This window comes from Chrysochloris asiatica, unplaced genomic scaffold (assembly GCF_000296735.1).
Source record: "Chrysochloris asiatica unplaced genomic scaffold, ChrAsi1.0 scaffold00031, whole genome shotgun sequence".
In the NCBI taxonomy this organism is placed as follows: Eukaryota; Metazoa; Chordata; class Mammalia; order Afrosoricida; family Chrysochloridae; genus Chrysochloris; species Chrysochloris asiatica.
This window is the reverse complement of record NW_006408549.1, coordinates 21,886,950-21,907,183: the sequence shown is the minus strand read 5'-3', so window position 1 is coordinate 21,907,183 and position 20,234 is coordinate 21,886,950.

The window sequence follows — 20,234 nt, the reverse complement described above, 5'->3', positions numbered from 1 at the left end:
AGTCTTGAACAACTTCAATCTTTTCTCCATTTATCATGATGTAATTTATTGGTCCAGTTGTAAGAACTTTTGCTTTCTTAACATTGTAGTGCAACCAATACTGAAGGTTGCAATCTTTGATCTTCACCAGTAAGCATTTCAAATCTGCACCCCTTCATTTGTAAGGTTGTATCATCTGCATATTGCAGGTTGTTAGTAAGTCTTCCTCCAATCCTGATGCCAGAAAAAAATGTCTTTTTTTCATATAATCCAGATTCACAGAACACTTGTTTAACATACTGATTTAAAAAATATGATGAAACATGCAACCCTGATGTACACCTTTCCTGATTTAAAACCATTTAGTGTCCTCTTGTTCTGTTCAAATGACAGCCTCTTGTTCAATGTACAGGTTCCTCATGAACACAATTAAATGTTCTGGAATAACCATTCTTTGCGTATGAATATTATTCTATCACAGACAGCATTATACTTCAAAATAGATCTCAGAATGTTCTTTGTGATGATGAATGTGATGCCAGTCCTCTTCAATTTGACATTCCTGGTATAATAAATAATATGGCTGCCTGATTAAAAATGGCCAATGCAAGTTCATTTCAGGTTGCTTTTTATGCATTTTTGACAGTTTCCAGTTTTCTTAGATTCATGCTTCATACATTCCATGTTCTGATTATTAATGGCTATTTACAGCTGTTTCTTCTCATTTCAAGTTGTTCCCAATAAGCAAATGAAGGTCTCTAAAGCTTTGCTCCATTCATATCATTAAGGTCAACTGTACTATGAGGAAGCAACTTTACTTTGAGGACTCTATCCCAGTCAAATATTTAGTGCCTTTCAACTTGAGGGCCTCATCTACCAGCACTACAACTGACAATGTCCCACTGCTATTCGTAAGGTTTTCAGTGACTGCATCAGTTTCAAAAGGGTTGAACCATAACTTCTGGAAGCTTCACTGAAATCTTTCTACCATGGGTGACCCTGCTGGTACTTAAATTACCGGTGGCATTGCTTCCAGCATCACAGCAATGCAGAAGCCACCACAGTACAAAAAATTGACAGTTAAGTGGTAGGAGGACAATGTTAGTACCTACCTCATAGGGTTGTAGGGTATCCCTCTGTATCTCAACTTGTTAAATGCTTGTCTACTAGTTAAAAGCACCAGAAGCCCTGAAGTAGCAGGACTGATGATCTACTTCTGAAAGTTTACAATCTTAAAAACCCTACGGAGAGCCTTTGGAGCAATGCTGGTCTGTGCACATTAGGTCTTCATAAGTTGGAATCAACTTGACAACACCTAACAACAACAGCATAGGGAGCCCTGGTAGCATAGGAGTTACCAGTTGAGCTGATAATTGCAAGGTCAGCAGTTGGAAGAAAACTGAGGCTCTCTCCTCTTGCAAAGATGTATAGCCTCAGACACCATATACAGGGCTGCTGTGATTTGAAACTGACTCAATGGCACACAATCACCATCACCAACAAGAACAATATAACCTGTTGCCACTAAGTTGATTCTGATGTCAGTAAGACAGAGTAGAACTGCCTCATAGTGTCCCTAAGGAACTGTGGGCTTACCTATGCTGAAAGGAAACAAGGCCCTTTCCCCAGAGTTATTACTCTGAATTCAATTTTCTAGTTTCCTAAACTGTGAGAGAATAAATTTCTGTTTGTTAAAGCCATCCACTTGTGGTATTTCTGCTGAAGCAGCCTGAGATAACTAAGACAGAATTTGTTACCTGAAGAGTGGGACCCTGCTGTACTTGAAACCTAAAATATGGAAGCAGTTTTGGAGTTAGATAGTGAGCAATGGCTAAAGAATACTAAACGACTTAATAGTAAAAGCCTTGGTTGCCTAGAAGAGACTATTGGAATTATGGATGTCAAAGATAGTTCTGATGAAGGCTCAGAAGGAAGTTAAGAACTCCTAACACTGGAGACGGCACAAACAGTGAGAAAGCAGTGAAGGAGAAATTGCAGCAGCAGAACCAGGAGACAGACACAAGAAGGTACAGAAGTCAACCCAGAGTGATAGACCTGAGTAACCTCATGTAGAAGGCTTCCTAGCAGAGTGGGGTGCCTCTAGGTACTTGTTGGTGAAGTTAGAATCTCTGGCCCATGGAGTGAGAAAGTTGAGTACCTTCCAGCCAAGGCTTACTGGCAGAGTGTGGTACCTCTAGGCACTTATCTGCAGAACAAAAGAGATCTGTAACACTTGCTCAAGGAAAGCAGAGTCCAAGCTGACTTCATCTAGAGACCAAGAGACCAGGAGCAGAGACTGAGGAGGCAAGGAGCATGGAAACAGAGCTGCCTCAGTCTCAAAAGTTTTGAACCATGACTTCTGGGTTTCTAAGGGTAGGGCAACTCTCTCTTAAGTTTCAGAGTTGGATATTCACCAGCTTGGTTCCATAGTGTGGGACTGCCATTAAGATGGGGCCTTTGCCCAAAACTGAGGGGTGAGGCTGCCATGCCCAAGGCCTACTATGGTGAGAGGATGGGGTCACCACTCAGAAGAACTAGGAGAATAGAGCTGCCCAAATTGATTGAGCAGTGTTGCCTTTCCAGTGGCCTGGAAGGCAGAGCTGAAGCCCAGGGTTAAGGGACCTCTACCCAGAATTCAGAGTCCTGGTGTGGCGCTGTGGGCTAATGCGTCAGACTGCAAAGTCGTTTGAACTGCAAGGTTGGTGGGTCAAGCTCACCAGTCACTCCTTGGAAACCCTATACAGGATTGCTATGGGTCAGAATCGACTTGATAGCATTTATCAACAACAACAACAACAACCCAGAATTCAGAATGCATGACCAATACCAAGGGTCTGAAAGGTAAGGTCATTGCCTAGATGGTCTCAAAATCAGAGGATTATTATCAAGCCTTGAGAGTTAATGTAAATTGTTTTGTTGGGTTTTTAACTTCCTTGGTGTCTGTTATCTCTTCTTTTCCTCCAGCTGCTCCCATTTATACTGAAAATGCCTATCTTGTCAGCTGTTCCACCATTGTGTTTTGGAAGCAGATAACTTGAATTCTAGATTTACAGATGAAGAGAAATTTTGCCCCAGGTTGGAATTTAGACTTGGAAGATTTTTGAGATGATACGATGGGATGAAAATGTTTTACATGTGGCAAGGACATATATTTTGGGGGACAAATGGGAGAATGTCATGGATTGAGTTGTGTCACACACATATACACACACACACAAAATGTGTCAGCTGGACTGGACCATGATTCACAATGGTTTGGTAGTTATGTGATGATCCCCCATGGTGTGATCTGATGTGATAAACCAATAAGAGGATGGGATTGTTGTTGTGAAGTGCTGTTGAGTCAGGGATGGGGAAAGTCCAGCATACAAGGCCATCAAAATCATTTGGTCTGGCTAATTTTTAAGTTGATAACTCTGTATGGTCCATGCATAATGTTTTAAGTTTTAGCAGAAAAAGGTTCCCTACTCCTCCTGTATGTTGTTGTTATTATGTGCTGTGGAGTCAGTTCTAACTCATAGTGACCCTGTACAGGGTTTCTGAGGCTGTAAATCTTTACGGGAACAGAAAGCCTTATCTTTCTCCGGTGGAACAGTTGGTAGTTTCAAGCTGCCAACCTTGAGGTTAGCAGCCTGATTCGTAACCACTATACTACCAGAGCTCCTTTGTATAGTGTTTTTGAGAAGTGACTTGTGGGTTTGAATCACTAATTTTACAATTAACAATCCAGTGCCTATCCTATAGCACTACGCCAAAACTCCAAGGGATGTTGTTGTTGTTAAGTGCCATCAAGTCATAGCAACCTGTTGCAAGTTTCATCAAGCTCCAGCTAATAGCAACCTGCTTTCGGGTTTCTGAGGAGCAACTGATGGGTTTGAACCACCAACCTTGTGATTTGCAGTACAGTATTTATCCTACAGGACCACACCAGGACTCCAATGCACCCTTAATCCCACCAGGACCATGGTCTGATGTATGGGACATTCCCAATGGTGTGGTATGCAACACCTTTTATTTTACAAGAGATAAAAGGAGAAAGATGTGAGTAGAGAAAGAGGGACCTTTCTACCACCAAGAATGAAATCAGGAATCCCTGCACTATAAAGTTCCTAGATACAGGGAATTAATGATGCCAAGACACATGGAGATCTCCAAGGAATGGTGGGTCTACAGATGCTAACCAAAGACAAGGAACTTTCCTCAGAGATGGTGCTCTGAATCCAGACTTCTAGCCTCCTAAACTGGGAGAGGATAAATTATTGTTTGCTAAAACCATACACTTGTGGTATTTTTTTTTATAGCAGCACTAGATAACTAAGACCTAGGGTTTCCAAGGTTATACATCTTTATGGAAACAGACTGCCATATCTTTCTCCTGTGGCATGGCCACCAACCTTTAGGTTAGTGTTGTTGTTGTTAAGTGCCGTCGAGTCGGTTCTGACCCATAGCGACCCTGTATAGGGTCAGGGCTTATCCATTGTACCACAGCAACTGAAGGTTGTAATGATACATGAAAGACAGCAGAGCACCTGTCCAGAGCAATCTTTATTAAGTAGCATTGTTAAGATTAAGACATATTAAGCAAAAAGATGTGATCACTGCACTTGCTTATAAAAGAACAAGCAAGAAATAGTTCCTGCTTCAAAGAAGCTTGACTCTCAGTATTCTAAAAAAGTTCTATGGTCTGACAGTTCACAAAGTAGAGGTCAGGGAAATCTCTGGAGAAAAAGTGCTTTTAGCATAAAAATGCCAAGTTCCAGCTCTGCATTTTATTAACACACTGGGAGAAATGTAAAGTAATCTGGTTGCATAGTTCTTAAAATGAGACTTTTCTCACATTGCTTCCACAGTACCTTTCAACACTCAACTAAACACATCCATTTGGTGCCTCGTCTACCACAAAGAACAAATCAGGAAGGAAAATCGTTTTTCCGTGTTGTCAATCCAAGTTATCACATGAGAATGTGTCAGTAGCACTTGAAAAATATCATGAATACGAAAATCATCATTTTTAGAGGCAGTTATTTGAATAGTTCCATGCTGTTCGTCACAATCAGAAACTCAGTGATTCTTCCAGAAACCTGCAGAATAAAATGAGCTCCCTTTACACTTGATACAGAATCAGCGAGGAGAGGTGTAGGTAAACAAAAACTTGCCAAATATCTCATAAGTAAATGCCGCACTTAGGTACATGGTGATCTTTATTTGAAAAAAAGTCTTTGGTCAAAGTAATTTCTGTTTTCAGTTTTTCCTATTGGATTCTAGAGAGAGTCCCAGTGGCTAGTGGGTTAGGAGGTGGGCTGTTCAAATTCACCAGTCCTCAGAAGAAAAGGTTTTTTTGCTCCAGTAGAGATTTGCAGCCTCAGAAATCCTAAACAGAGTTACTACATGTCAGAATCAACTGGATGGCACACAACAATATTGGATTCTATCAAAACTTCAGCCTTACAGGTTCTAGCACCGAGCAAATGTTGTTGTTGTTAGGTGCCACTAAGTCAGTTTAGACTCACAGTGACCTTGTGCACAGCAGAACAAAACACTGCTCAGTCCTGTGCCATCCTCAAAATTGTTGTTATATTTGAGCCAATTGCTGCGGCCACGTGCCAATCCACCACATTGGGGTCTTCCTCTTTTTTGCTAACCCTCCACTTTACCAAGCATAATGTCATTCTCCAGGGATGGGTTCCTCCTGATAGCATGCCCAAAGTATGAGAGCAAAGTCTCCCCATCCTGGCTTCTAGCTGTACTTCTTCCAACACAGATTGTTTGTTCTTCTTGCAGTCCATGATACTTTTAATATTCTCCTCCATCACCATAACTCAAATGCATCACGTCTTCTATGGTCCTCCTTATTCAATGTCCAACTTTCACCTACATAGGAAGCAATTGAAAACATCATGGATTGGGTCAAGCTCACCTTAGTCTTCAAATTGAATTCTTGAACTGCTCATGAACACTTAAGGAGGTTTTTATTACTTTAACGCTGCTTCCATGAACACTGATTGTAAATCCAACCAAAATGAAGTCTTTAATACCTTCAGTCTTTTCTCCATTTATCTTGATTTTATTTATTGGTCCAATTGTGAGGATTTTGTTTTCTTTATATTGATGTGCAATTCATACTTCAATCTTCATCAGTATTTAAGTCTTCTGAGCTTTCAGCAAGCAAGGTTTTATCATCTACATATTACAGGTTATTAATGAGTCCTCCTCCAATCCTGATTCCACATTTTTTTTCATATAATACAGCTTCTTGGATTATTTGCTCAGCATGCAGATTAAATAAACAGGGTGAAAGGATACAACTCTGGTGCACACTTTTCCTGATTTTAAATCATTCAGTATCCCCCTGTTCTGTTGCTAACAACTGCCTCTTGGTTAGTGTACAGGTTGGTCAGGAGCACAATTATGTGTTCTGGAATATCCATTTGTTGCAATGTTAGCCATAGTTTTTCATTATCTAAACAATCGATAGTTTTTACATACTCAGTAAAGCACATGTGAACATCTTTATGATATTCTCTTTCAGCCAAGATCCATCTGATGTCAGTAATGATATCCCTAGTCCCATGTCCTCTTCTGAACCCAGCTTGAATTTGTGGCAGTTCTCTGTTGATGTGCTGGCACAACTGTTTTTTTCATTATCATTAACAACATTTTACTTGCATATGATGCTAATGACATTATTTAAGGATTTCCACATTCTATTGGGTCATCTTTCTTTGGAATGGGCACAAATATGGGTATCTTCCAATCAGCTGGCCAGGCAGCAGTATTCCAAGTTTCTTGACATGGAATACTATGTGACTCCTTTAGTTATGTAGGCCTGGCAGTGTAGGTGAGAGGGTTTGCCATGTTGGGTTCAGATACCAATGACACCTATCATTACCTCTAACTCTGACATCTTAAAGTTCTCTCAGTCTGCGACTTCTTTGTAAAATGGAAATAGCAATACCTCCTTGCAAAGGTGCAGACTACATGTGAAGGATTTGCAGAATGCATGTGAAGACACTGGCACTCTGTCGACTCTCATTCACCATCATATGTACAATAAAAATACCATGTTTCCAACAAGACTTTTCAGCTTAGAACAAGCCTTGAAACTTGGCAGTCTACTTTCAAAAATTAACCAAGGATAACTTTAAGGGTTACAGCAGAATAGAGCTTGATATAGTATTAAAAGGCGAATAACCCTAGGTTCCTACGTTGAAAGACATTCAAATTACATAATGGCTGTAGCAGTGGACTTGAGCACATAAACAACTATGAAATTTGTGTATGACCTGGCAAGGTTTCATTCTGTTGTAAGTGAGGTTTCCATGAATTGGAGCCAACTTGACAGCAACTAACAGTACCATATTATCACAAAAGCCTTCCCAATAACCAGGATAAGGGAATCTCCTGGATTTAATAGCTTAGGCTGTCCTAGTCAGGAAACTGGGATGCCAACACAGATCATTTAGGATCAGGCAGATGCCCCATAGGCAGACAAAACTGTATAAAAAGAATGGTGTGGGGGCAGTGTCTTCTGACCCCCTCTGACTTCACAAGGGGAAGGAGAATCAAACCTAACATCAGTACAAGGCCACTCCACTCTGAGGTAATGGTCAGACATGCCTCCACCCTCTTTCCTCCTTTACCAATTCTGACACCAACCATCCCTCCCACAGCACTCTCTACTTCTCACCTGGGTTCAATAATTCATTGCAATGGCCACCATCCATATGTATAATTATGGGATTTAGGGAAGTTAATAGGTTACAAATTCGGAATCCTAAGTGTTCAGAATACAGTTTGGTCAGGACAGCCTTTCTCTCCCACAGACATGCATATATATCTCTGGTCCTCAGCCAGGCAGACCACTGGCCTCTGCCCTTTTTGAACAATGGTACAAAGCCCTCTTAGCACTGCTGATAAATGCTCAAAGGACACTGTACTCACCATAAGACTCAACCTGAAGAGACATGGCTCTAGCTGTTTGGGTGAGCAAACCCTGTCTTCCCAATTAAGAGTCTGGAGGCACCCCATTCTACAAATGAGGCTCTTGCCCAAAGGTGCTCATCTGAATTGCTCCATGGGCTAGAGTCCCACCACTCTCTCATGCTGTCTCCACCGCTGCCACTTCACTTCCACTTCTCTGGTGTCACAGCTTTCTGTGCCTGGATTGAGAAGATTCAATGTGCTGCAAAACTGGGGTTCAAAGAAAGCATTCCAAGCCTGCCGCTTCCTCCTTGATGGTAGTGGAATGCCCCGTCCCCACTCCTTCCCACCGCTCTTACTGCTGCTAAGATGGCTCATTTTGTATCCAGCAGGATGTATAGAAAAACCTGTTAGAATTTTAGCTTATATAATCACAAGTCACTCTGTTAAAAACCAACAACAACTGAATCGTATAATCCTACCAGCATCTTCACAGCAACATGCAAGCCATCATCACTCATCTGTCAGTTTGTGGTACTGTGGTGGTTTGCATGTTGCTGTGATTCTAGAAGTTATGTCACTGGTATTTTAAATACTAGCAGAATCACCCACAGTGGACCAGTTTCAGTTGAGCGTCCATACAAAAACAAATGAGGAAGAAGGAGAGATGGACTATTTCCAAATCTTTAGTCACTGAAAACCTTATGAATAGCAGGGAAACACAGTAAGCACCAGAATATTTGCGAACCACAAGGTCAGCAGTTTGAAACTACCAGCTGTTCTGCAGGAGAAAGATGAGGCTCTCTGCTCCGGTAAATATTTACAGCCTAGGAAACCCTGTACAGTGTTGCTATGAGTCAAACAGACTCCACGGCATATAACCACCACCACTATAGTGCCATAAGATAAGTCCTTCAGGTGGGAAGGCACACAAAATACAACTAAGAAAGAGCTGCCTCCTCAAAGTTGAGTTGACCGTGATGATATGAATGGAATAAAGCCTTTGGGACCTTCATTTGCTAACACCACTCAAAATGAGGAGAAACAGCTATAAATATCCATTAGTAATCAGAACATGGAGTTGTTTCTGACTGTTGTTTCTGATGTATGGAGTATGAATGTAGGAAAATTGGAAATTGTCAAAAATTACATGGAACATATAAATATCAATAATCCTAAGCATTACTGACCTGAGATGGTCTGGTACTGGCCATTTTGAATCAGATAATTGCATGGCTTACTATACTGGGAATGATACGTTGAAAAGGGATGGCATCACATTCATCATTAAAAAGAACATATCAAGATCTGTCCTGGAGTACAGGGCTGTGTGTGATAGGATAATATCCATATGCCTATAACAAATACCAGTTAAAACTACTATTATTCAAATTTACAAGCCAATCACTGAAGACAGTGATGATGAAATTAAAGAATTCTACCATGTTTTTCAGCCTGAAATTGATCAAACATGCAACCAAGATGCATTGATAATTACTGGTGATTGGAATACAAAGGTTGGAAACAAAGAGGAAGGATCAGTAGTTGGAAAATATGGCATTGGTGACAGAAATGATGCTGGAGATCTCATGACAGAATTTTTTAAGGCCAATGACTTCTTCATTGCAAATACCTTTTTTAAACAACATAAAAGATGACTATACACATGAACCTCACTAGATGAAATACACAGAAATCAAACTAACTACATCTGTGGAAAGAGATGGTAGAAAAGCTTCATTCACATCATCAGCCAAAACAAGGCTAGGGGCAGACTGTGGAATAGACCATCAATTGCTCATACGTAGGTTCAGGCTGAATCTGAATAAATTAAAACAAGTCAACAAGAGTCAAAATATTACCTTGAACATATCCCACCTGAATTTAGAGATCATCTGAAGACGAAATTTGATGCATTAGACACTAAAGACCCAAGACCAGAAGAGTAGGGAGAGGACATCACGAATATCATACAGGAAGAAAGCAAAAGGTCATTAAGAAGACAAGAAAGAAAGAAAAGACCAAAATGAATATCAGAAGAGTATCTGAAACTTGCTCTCCAGTGTAGATATGCTAAAGCAAATAGAAGAAATGAGGAGGTAAAAGTTGAATAGAAAATTTGAAAGGGCAGCTCAAGAAGACAAAAGTCAAATGAAATGTGCAAAGACCTGGAGTTAGAAAAACAATAGGGAAGAATACTCTCAGCATTTCTCAAATTGAAAGAATGAAGAAAAAATTCAAGCCTTGGCTTGCAATACTGAAAGATTCTAAGGGCAAAATATTGAATGATGCAGAAAGCATCAAAAGAATATGGAAGGACTACACAGAATCACCGCACCAAAAAGAAATGGTCAATAGTCAACCATTTCGAGAGGTAACATATGATCAAGAGCCAATGATACTGAAGAAAGAAGTCCAAGGTGCATTGAAGGCATTGGCAAAGAATAATTGATGAAATACAAATTGAAATATTTCAACAAAGTAAAGCAGCACTGAAGGCACTCACTCATCTATGCCAAGAAATTTGGAAAACAACTACCTGGCCAACTGTTTGGAAGAGATCCATATTTGTGCCCATGCCAAAGAGAAGTGATCCACCAGAATGAAGAAATCATTAGACAATATCATTAATATTGCATGCAAGTAAGATTTTGCTAAAGAAAATACAAAAATGCTGCAACCATATTTTGACAGAGAATTTCGAGAGGTTCAAGCCAGATTCAGAAGAGGATGTAGAACAAGGAATATCATTGCTGACATGAGATAGATCTTGGCTGAAAGCAGAGAACACCAGAAAATGTTTACCTGTGCCTTATTGACTAAGCAAAGGCTTTCCATTGTGTGGATCATGACAAGCTATGGACAACATTGTGGAGAATGAGTATTCCTGAACACTTAATTGTGCTCATGAGGAACCTGTACATAGACCAAGAGGCAGTTGTTTGAACAGAACAAAGGAACACCGAAAGTTTTTAAATTGGGAAAGTTGTGCGACAGGGTTGTATTCATTCATCATACTTATTCAATCTGTATGCTGAGCAAATAATCCAAGAAGCTAAATTATATGAAGAAAAACATCAGGATTGGAGGAAGATTCATTAACAAGCTGCAATATGTAGATGAGACAACCTTGCTTGCTGAAAGTGAAGAGTATTTAAAATACTAATGAAGATCAAGTACAACAGTCTTCAGTATGGGTTGCACCTCAATATAAAGAAAACCAAAATCTTCACCACTGGACCAATAAACAGCATCCTTATAAATGGAGACAAGATAGAAGTTGTCAAAGAATTCATTTTGCTCAGATCAACCATCAAGACTCATGAAACAAGCAGTCAAGAAATCAAATGATGTAAAGTGTTCTAGAGAACAAAGGTCAGTTTGAGGATTAATGTACACCTGACCTAAGCTATGGTATTTCTAATAATCTCATATAAATATGAAAGTTGAACAATGAATAAGGAAGACCATAGAAAAACTGATGCATCAGACTATGTCTGTCTTACTTCTGACATATTATCAGGAGGGACCAGTCCCTGGAGAAGGATATCATGTTTAGTAAAGTGATTAGAGAAAAAAAAGACCCCCAATGAGATGGATGGACACAGTGGCAGCAAAATGCACTCCAATGTAGCAATGATTGTGAGACTGCTTCAGGACTGTGCAGTGTTCCATTCTGTTGTGCACAGGGTCACTATGGTTTGGTACTGACTTGATGCCTAACACTGACCTAACAACACTGCCTAACACTGACCTAACAACAACAGCAACACCAGCATCTTCCCCCATTTTTCTTACCCTGGCCCATTAGGAAAAGAGGAAATACACACCATCTGCATATTCCCACCCAGCTGCCCAGTGAGAGTCAAAATCTATGGGTAGAGAAGCTTATGAAGTAATTCACTGTACTACATACAGCCAAAAAAAACTGAAAGCCAAAAGGCAATGTCTGGGATAAGAAGTGGCTGTATGCTCAGAAAGAACTCAGGACTACCTGATTGGAAAAAAAACATGACAGGAATTAGCCTTTTGCTTGGAATGTGGTAATAATAAGAAGAGAAACGATTTCAGCTTTATCCAAAACAGTTCTGAGACCTTTTATTCTAAAGATCCCAAGCAGAATGACATTTATTGCTTTGTCTCTAGAATTAATTTCCTGAAGTCAATGAAGCTAATGCCGCCAGATCTTTTACCTTCTTCAGGGGTGGAAATTTTTCTTGAGGCCATGTTGAGATTCCAACTGATTATTTGCTGCTGTTTAAATGCCCAACTCATAGCAACCCTGCACAGGGTTTCCAAGGAGCAAACTGTTAAGTATGAACCTCCAAATTGTGGTTAGCAGTCCAGTGCTTATCCTTCAGCACAGCACCGGGAATCCAAGTGGTTGTTTAGTTGGTTAACAATCCCCAAGGTAGAAATTTACTCTTCTTTTCAAACAAGAATTTATACTTTTATTATGGTCATTCTCCTTGATAAGGATAAGGTTCCAGATCATCCTCAAAATCAAGAGGAAATATATTATTCTGTTTTACTTACTAAAAAAAAAAATCACTCCTCCCTCCCACCATCTGCTGGTTGATTTCCTTTCACTACAGCTGTTTATAATTTATAAATTAGAAATTAGATGTATCTTAGCTGCTTCCTCTTAGCAACATCTTAGCAATGGCTCTGTGTAGGATCTTGATAAAAAGATTTCTTCTGAAATGGTTCCAAGTAAAATTTAATAGTTACTGAGTTATACAAATCCACATCTCAAAACCTGTCATTTTTCAGATGAAAACTGAAGCTGTGAGAATATGTGTCCAGGGATTCACACCAATTTAATATAACAGCCAAGAGCCAGCATCTAGGATTGATAATTCCTGATTACTCTTTGCCTTATACTGTGCACTTCTCATCTTCAAGGTTCAGAATAGTTAAGAAAATGCAGAGTATTTTTGAAAGGATTAAATAGAAATTTCACAGCAATTCCATCAACTAGGCTCAGACAAAACAAATAGAGACAGCTAGACACAAGATTCCTAAAGACTAGTGATGGGTGGGGAAAAGATGAATGATTAAAGTCAATTCATTAAAACTTGAAGTTTCAATCTCCATATATTCTTCCACCTGTCGAAATGGTCTACCTGGAGACAGAGAAAGCACTGGTATAAAAGTCTCTTAACATCTCCAACTATCATGTTACACGTCTCCATGCATACAGAGGAAACTACTATTGCGGCTTACCTGCAAATAGCAGCTACATGACACTACCATTTACATAATAAGTCAATGAGATAGAACAAAATGTCACTTGAGAAGGTATCTAAACAGCGTACAATCCTCAATAATAGTTTCATACTCCTCTGGCAAAATCCTTTCGCTGGACACCTTTTTGCAATGAACAACCTGAAGAAGTAAGTATAATTATTGACCTTGGCCCAAAGCTTCCTCATTCTTCATAGTTTGAATGGAACCCAACCCTTCCGAAGTCCCAGCAGGATTTGCTATTAAGACTTAATTCTAAGATTCTTATTGAAACTACTGTGTGTGGCGGTGGGGGGTTGGGGGGGGGGTGGACTTACTTTCTTTGAAGATATTCCTAGCAGTAAGGATAGCATCAGGCAAGAGCTTCTGAGGCTACAATCCTGAAATAAAGCCCTCACAGAAAAAGCAGAACAAAAAGACTCAGTGACCCAGGCTCCAGCCCTGTCTGAAGATAGACCTATCCCAGAACTCTTCAGTTATTGAGCTAATAAGCACCCACTTCCCTTTTGATTTAAAAATCAGTTTGTATTGGATTTATGATACTTGCAACCAAAAATGTTCCAACTAATACATGTCTATGGTCATAACTTCATTTTCCTTATGTGTAAAAAAACTAATTCTGATCATCTTTTCCAACTACATGTATATATATTTTAAAAAAACTATGATTCTATTTTGGAGTCCTGGTGTGGTGCTGTGGGCTAAAGCACTGGACTACCAGGTTGGTTTGAACCACGAGGTTGGCAGTTCAAACTCACCAGCCGCTTATTGAAAACCCTATGCAGGTTCGCTTTGAATCTGAACTGTCTCAATGGCATTTAACAACAACAACATGACTTTGTATTATAACTTTAAGAAGCCCTGGTGGCACAATGGCTAAGCATTTACTTGCTAATTTAAAGGTAGACAGTTATAACCAACTAACCACATCACGGGAGCAAAGTTCTGGCTATGTGATCCTATAAAGATTTCATTTAGCTTAGGAAATGCTATGGAATAGTTATATTGTTGTTGTTAAGTGCCGTGGAGTCGGCTCCAACTCATAGCAACCCTGCACAGGGTTTCCGAGGCTGTAAATCTTTACGGGAGCAGAAAGCCTCATCTTTCTCCCACGGAGCAGCTGGTAGTTTCAAACTGCTGGCCTTAAGGTTCACAGACCCATTCGTAACCACTACGCTACCAGAGCTCCATCATATAGGGCCAGTATGAGTTGTAATAAACTCCACATCACACAGCAATACTATAACTTTGAGCTTCAATTTCCTAATCTTTACAACTAAAATGTAAGGCTGAAAGACCTACAAGTTCTTTGAGTCTGTGATTTTGTGTACATCAGGGCAGAAAATGTCCTGGTAAATTGTTTCTATCTATCCTATTCAAGAATGAACCAGGTTGAGAACAGCTCTGTAGCACTGCCACCTGGTGACTATTTGCTTCAACTACACGTTTACCTTTCTAATCAAGAAAAAAGAATCTGCATCCCATCAACTTCTGAAATAATGTTTCAGATCTGACACACATAAAATTAAAATAAATAATCTCAACAAAAGTTTGATGAGCATATTCTGTGTACAAGGCATGGTAAAGAGCATTTGAAAGTGTCTGAGACAATCTCTGTCATCACAGAATCTTATTCTCAGGGGGACATCACATGGTTCCTACTGTTAATAGGAAAACACAAGGAAAGACTAGAGCTCACTGACCAGACAGCCATAAATGCATGAGGTGTTGGGAAGATATTAGAGGAAGTGTTTTCAACATGGACCTTGAAATACTACAACTGAATAGCATCACTCATGAAGAAGAGAATGGGTGAACTAAGTGTGGCACTGTAGGATAAGCACTTGGCTACAAAGTCAGTTTGAAGCACAAGGTCAATGGTTCAAGCCCACCAGTCACCACTTGGAAACCCTGTGCAAGTTTGCTATGAGTTGGAACCAACTTAAAGGCACTTAACAACAACAAGGGCAATGCAGTGACTCATAATAGATGTTTGCAGAATCACTAAAAGACCGCTTGGACTAGAGTTCAGAAGTGTTCATGGAAGTGCATGCACAGTCCTGTTTGCACTGTGGCTTTGGGTCTAGCCTGCCTTTTGAGGAAGAACAGTGGCAGCGACAGTAGGAAAAGCTGCTGTTGACCAAAGATGTGGTATAAAAGCTCTTCCAACAACTTCCATTCTGACATTAAAAACTGCTCTCATCATTATCATGAATCAGAAATGGAACCAGAGACAACTGTCATTACACCAGCTTGACTCGTGCACAAATATAGCAGATATGGTTAGTGGTGCTGTAGGATAAACACTGGACTGCAAACTGTAAGATCAGTGGTTCAAACTCACCAGCCACTCCTCAGAAACCCTATACAGGGTCACTATGAGATAGAATCGACTAGACAGCACTCAACAACATCAACAGTGTTCAGAAGGATTTAGAAATACCCAAAGAGTAGCTTAAAATGATTCTCAAGAAAGAATCTAGAAATATATAGTTTAGGACCATCTTTGAAATAATTGTTAAACTCGTGGAAATAGGTAAAATGCCCACCATTGAAATATATGGAGTCCTGGCATGGCGCTGTGGGCTAATGTGCTAAAGTCGGTTTGAACACACAAGGTCAGCACTTCAAGCTCACCAGTCGTTACTCAGAAACCCTATAAAGGGTTGCTATGGGTCAGAACCAACTCAACAGCATTTAACAATTTCTTTTTTCATATTTTACTATTGTTGGTGTGTTGTTGTTAAGTGCCGTTGAGTCGGTTCCAACTCATAGCAATTCTGTATAGGGTTTTCAAGGAGTGGTTGGTAGCTTTGAACCACCGACCTTGTGGTTCAAATTGACCTTGTGGTCCAGTGCTTATAGTACAGTGTAACACCAGGACTCAAAATACTAAAGAACACCAAATTTTAGAGAATAGGAAGAAATAAAGAAGTCAGTTGTTATTGTTGTTAAGTGCCTTCGAGTCAGTTCCGACCCATAGCCACCCTGTATAGAGTTTCTGAGAAGCAGCTGGTGAGCTTGAACCACCGACCTTGCAGTTCAAACAACTTTGCAGTCTGGCACATTTACCCACAGTGCCACACCAGGACTCCAGAAAAGTCAGTTGTTGTTGTTGTTGTTGTTAAGTGCCATCGAGTCGGGTCCGACCCATAGCGACCCTGTACAGAAAGTCAGCAGAGGTAGCTAAAAGAAAAAACTAAAGCTAAAGGGAGTGTCAAGGTAGGACAATGCCCTAGAAGTTCAGACAAAAGAGAAATCTGTAAAGGAATGACTGATCAACAAAGGAAAATATATTAAAGGGAGGGGGAGCATTGGTTGCAGCCAGTAGTTGATGCTGATTTTAAGAGAACAGTTTCAGTGAAATGCTGGAGAAAGAAACAAGAGAAGGGATAGTGAGGAAGTTCAGGCAGAGTGAGTTTATATATTACTCTTAAGAAATTTGATAGAATAAGGAAAGAGAGTGATAGGGTCACAGCTTATGAGAAAAAATGGTCAAGGGAAGTTATAAGAGACAAATGTGTTAATAGGTAAAAGAGAAAAAGTTTTGTGAGAGAGAAAGATTTTAAAAAGGAGAGGATATCAACTGAAATAGCAAGATTCCAAACACAAGGGTCAATTTATCACTACATAGATAGAGGATTTATATTTGGAAAAGTATAACTATAATTCCTTGTCATTGTTCATCACATAGGAATAAATTATCAAAGAATGGAGAAACTGAAGACTGCTTTATAGCAGAAGAGGTAACCTTCCATAAGCTATGTTTATATTCTTACTATGAAAAGTGTTATATAGACCTATAATGTTTTCAAATCACATTAATATAAGTCACTGTTGTTGCTGTTAAGTTCCATCGAGTCATTCTGACTCATAGCGACCCCATATAGGGTTTCTGAGGAATGGCTTGTGAGTATGAACCACCGACTTTGCAGTTCTAATCAATCTTGCAGTCCAGTGCTTACTCTACAGTGCCACACCAGGACTCCATATGTAACTATTGTGTTGTTTTTAAGTGCCGTCAAGTTGCTTCTAACTTATAGAGACCTAGTATAGGGTTTCCAAGGAACAACTGGTAAGTTTGAACTGCTGACCTTGTGGTTGAAAGCAACATAGCAGTTGTGCGCTTATCCTAGGTTGCCACACCAGGACTCCTAAGTCAGTAATAGGTATGTTTTGATAATCCTTTCAATACTATGATTATGTTTTCTATATATGTTCTCAACCACATATGCACAAAGCAGTGGTACATGTGTTCCAGTAATGGTGCTGTGGGTTAATGTGCTGCACTGCAAGGTCGGTTTGAACCATAAGGTTAGTGGTTCAAGCTCATCAGGCACGCCTCAGAAACCCTATACTGGGTTGCTATGAGTCAGAATAGACTCTACGGCACTTAACAACAAAAACAACAATGTGTTTAAGGCATAATTATGTTTACTTCAATAAAATCTCTTAAGCCAGAAATTCACAAGACGCTTATAATGTGACTTAACAGTAAAAATGTCTGAATTTAAAAATAAGTGTGAAGCCTGTGAAACATGTCATAAACAACCTCCCTAACTTGGACTGGCACATACTGCTATGATAAAAGAAATGTGACAAAATTGTATCACTGTAATAAAGCACTGAACCGTAAGATCAGTTTGAACTCACCAGTAGCTCCTTGGAAACACTATACAGGATCACTATGAGTTGGAACCCACTCAGTGGCATTGAACAACAACAAAGGTGTCTTTGAGACATTGTTGTTGTTGTTAGGTGCCATCAAGCCAGTTCTGACTCATAGCAAACTATGAACAACAGAAGGAAGCACTACCTTGAGTTATGTTTCAGCCCTTTATTGCTGCCAGTGTCAATCCAGCCCATTGAGTTTTCCTCTTTTTCACTGATTCCACTTTACCAAGTACGAGGTTCTTCTTCAGGAGCTGATCCTTCCTTACATTTCCGAAGTGTGAGAGAATGTCTCACCAGCTTCACTTCTAAGGAGCACTCTGGCTGTACTTCTTCCAACACAGATTTCTTTGTTCTTCTGGAAGTCCATGGGACTTTCAATATTCTTCACCAACACCATAATTCAAATGTATCAGTTCTTCTTTGGCCTTCCTTATTCATTGTCAAACTTTCACATACTTAAGAGAATGAAAATGCAATATCTTAGGTCAGGTTCACATTCGTAGTCAGTGACAGCTTTGCTCTTTAACATTTTAAAGAAGTCTTTGGCAGCAGATTTGCCTAATGCAATACAGCTTTGATTTCTTGACCACTGCTTTCATGAGCAGGGATTGTGGATCCAAGCAAAATTAAGTCCTTAACAACTTCAATCATTTTTCCATTTATCATGCTGATATTTGGATTTTCATTTTCTTTACATTGAGGTGCAATCCATACTGAAGACAGTAGTCTTTGATCTTCATCAGTAAACATTTTAAGTCCTCTTTGTTTCCAGCAAGCAAGATTGTGTCATCTGTATATTGCAGTTTCTTATTGAGTCTTCCTCCAATCCTGATTGTAGGTTCTTCTTCATGTAATCCAGCTTCCCTGATTATTTGCTCAGTATACAGACTGAATGGAGTCCTGGTGTGACACTGTGGGTTAATGTGCTGGGCTGTAAAGTTGGCTTGAGCCGCAAGGTTGGTGATTTAAGCTCACCATCCACTACTTGGAAACCCTATACAGGGACGCTATGGGTCTGAATCAACTCAACAGCACTTAACAACAACAACAACAACAATATACAGGCTGCATAAGTATAGTGGAAGGATATAACCCTATCACACACTTTTCCTAATTCTAAACCATTCAGTAACCCCTGCTCTGTTAAATGACTTCGTCTTGATCTATGTACAGGTTACTTGTGAGCACAATCTAGTGTTCTGGGATTCTTATTTTTCTCAGTATTGTATATAGTTTGCTGTGATCCATACAGTCGAATATCTTTGCATAGCTAATAAAGGACAAGTAAACATCATTCTCAAATTCCCTAATACCATGAAAGACAAGAAGATAAACATTCAAGAAGCTGAGTGAACCTCAAAGAGGATAGACCCCCAAAAGAAAATCACCAAGAAATATCATAATCAAGTATATATAATTCAAAGAAAGAATCCTGAAATCAGCTCAGAGTAAATAAAAAGTTACCTACAAAGGAGAACCAATAAGATTAAGCTCTGATTTCTCAGCAGAAACCATGCAAGCAAAAAGACAATGGGGAGATGTATACAAAACTCTGAAAGAAAAAAATTGCCAAACAAAAACCATACACCCAGCAAAACTGTATCTCAAATATGACAGCAAAATAAGAATATTACAGATAAACAGAAATTAGAGGAATTTGTAAAAACCAGACCAACTTTACAAAAAACACTACTAAAAGGTGTCTTTTGGAATGAGAACCAACAACAATAGACAACAAACTGGAGATTAACATACATGTCAACACCCCCCAAAAATCAATACAGATATGTTATTGTTAAGTACCGTCAAGTCGATTCCAACCCATAGCAACCCTGTATATGATTTCCGAGGAGCAGCTGGTGAGCTTGAACCAACCACCTTCCAGTTCAAATGGCTTTGCAGTCTGGCACATTAACCCACAGCACCACACCAGGACTCCAACCCAGTATCCAAAGCAAACAAACCTACAAGAAAATATAGAATCAGAGATATTAATTTATAGTCAAGACAACTACAAATCTAAAAGAACAAAAAGTATAATTATTGAATCCCAAATGGTGAAGAAGTCAAGTAGACTTCAATATGAAACAGATTGTTTTAAATTAGGTAAGAAATTAATAAATTACAGGATAACCTCAAAGAAAATAAATGCACCTTCACATCAAATCAAGAAAAGGGAAAATCATGATGTTTCTGTTAATATTAAAATAATAGTGGTGAAGAAATTGAAAAGAAAAAACACAAACAAAATGAATTCAGTACCGAAAAATATGTAGATCAAAGAAAACAGCACCACCACACATACACACACAAAAAAAAACAAAAAAAAAAAAAAACAGCAAAATGACTGCAATCCATTCATACCTATCAGTAATTACACTAAATTTCAATGGATTACATGTACCAATCATGAG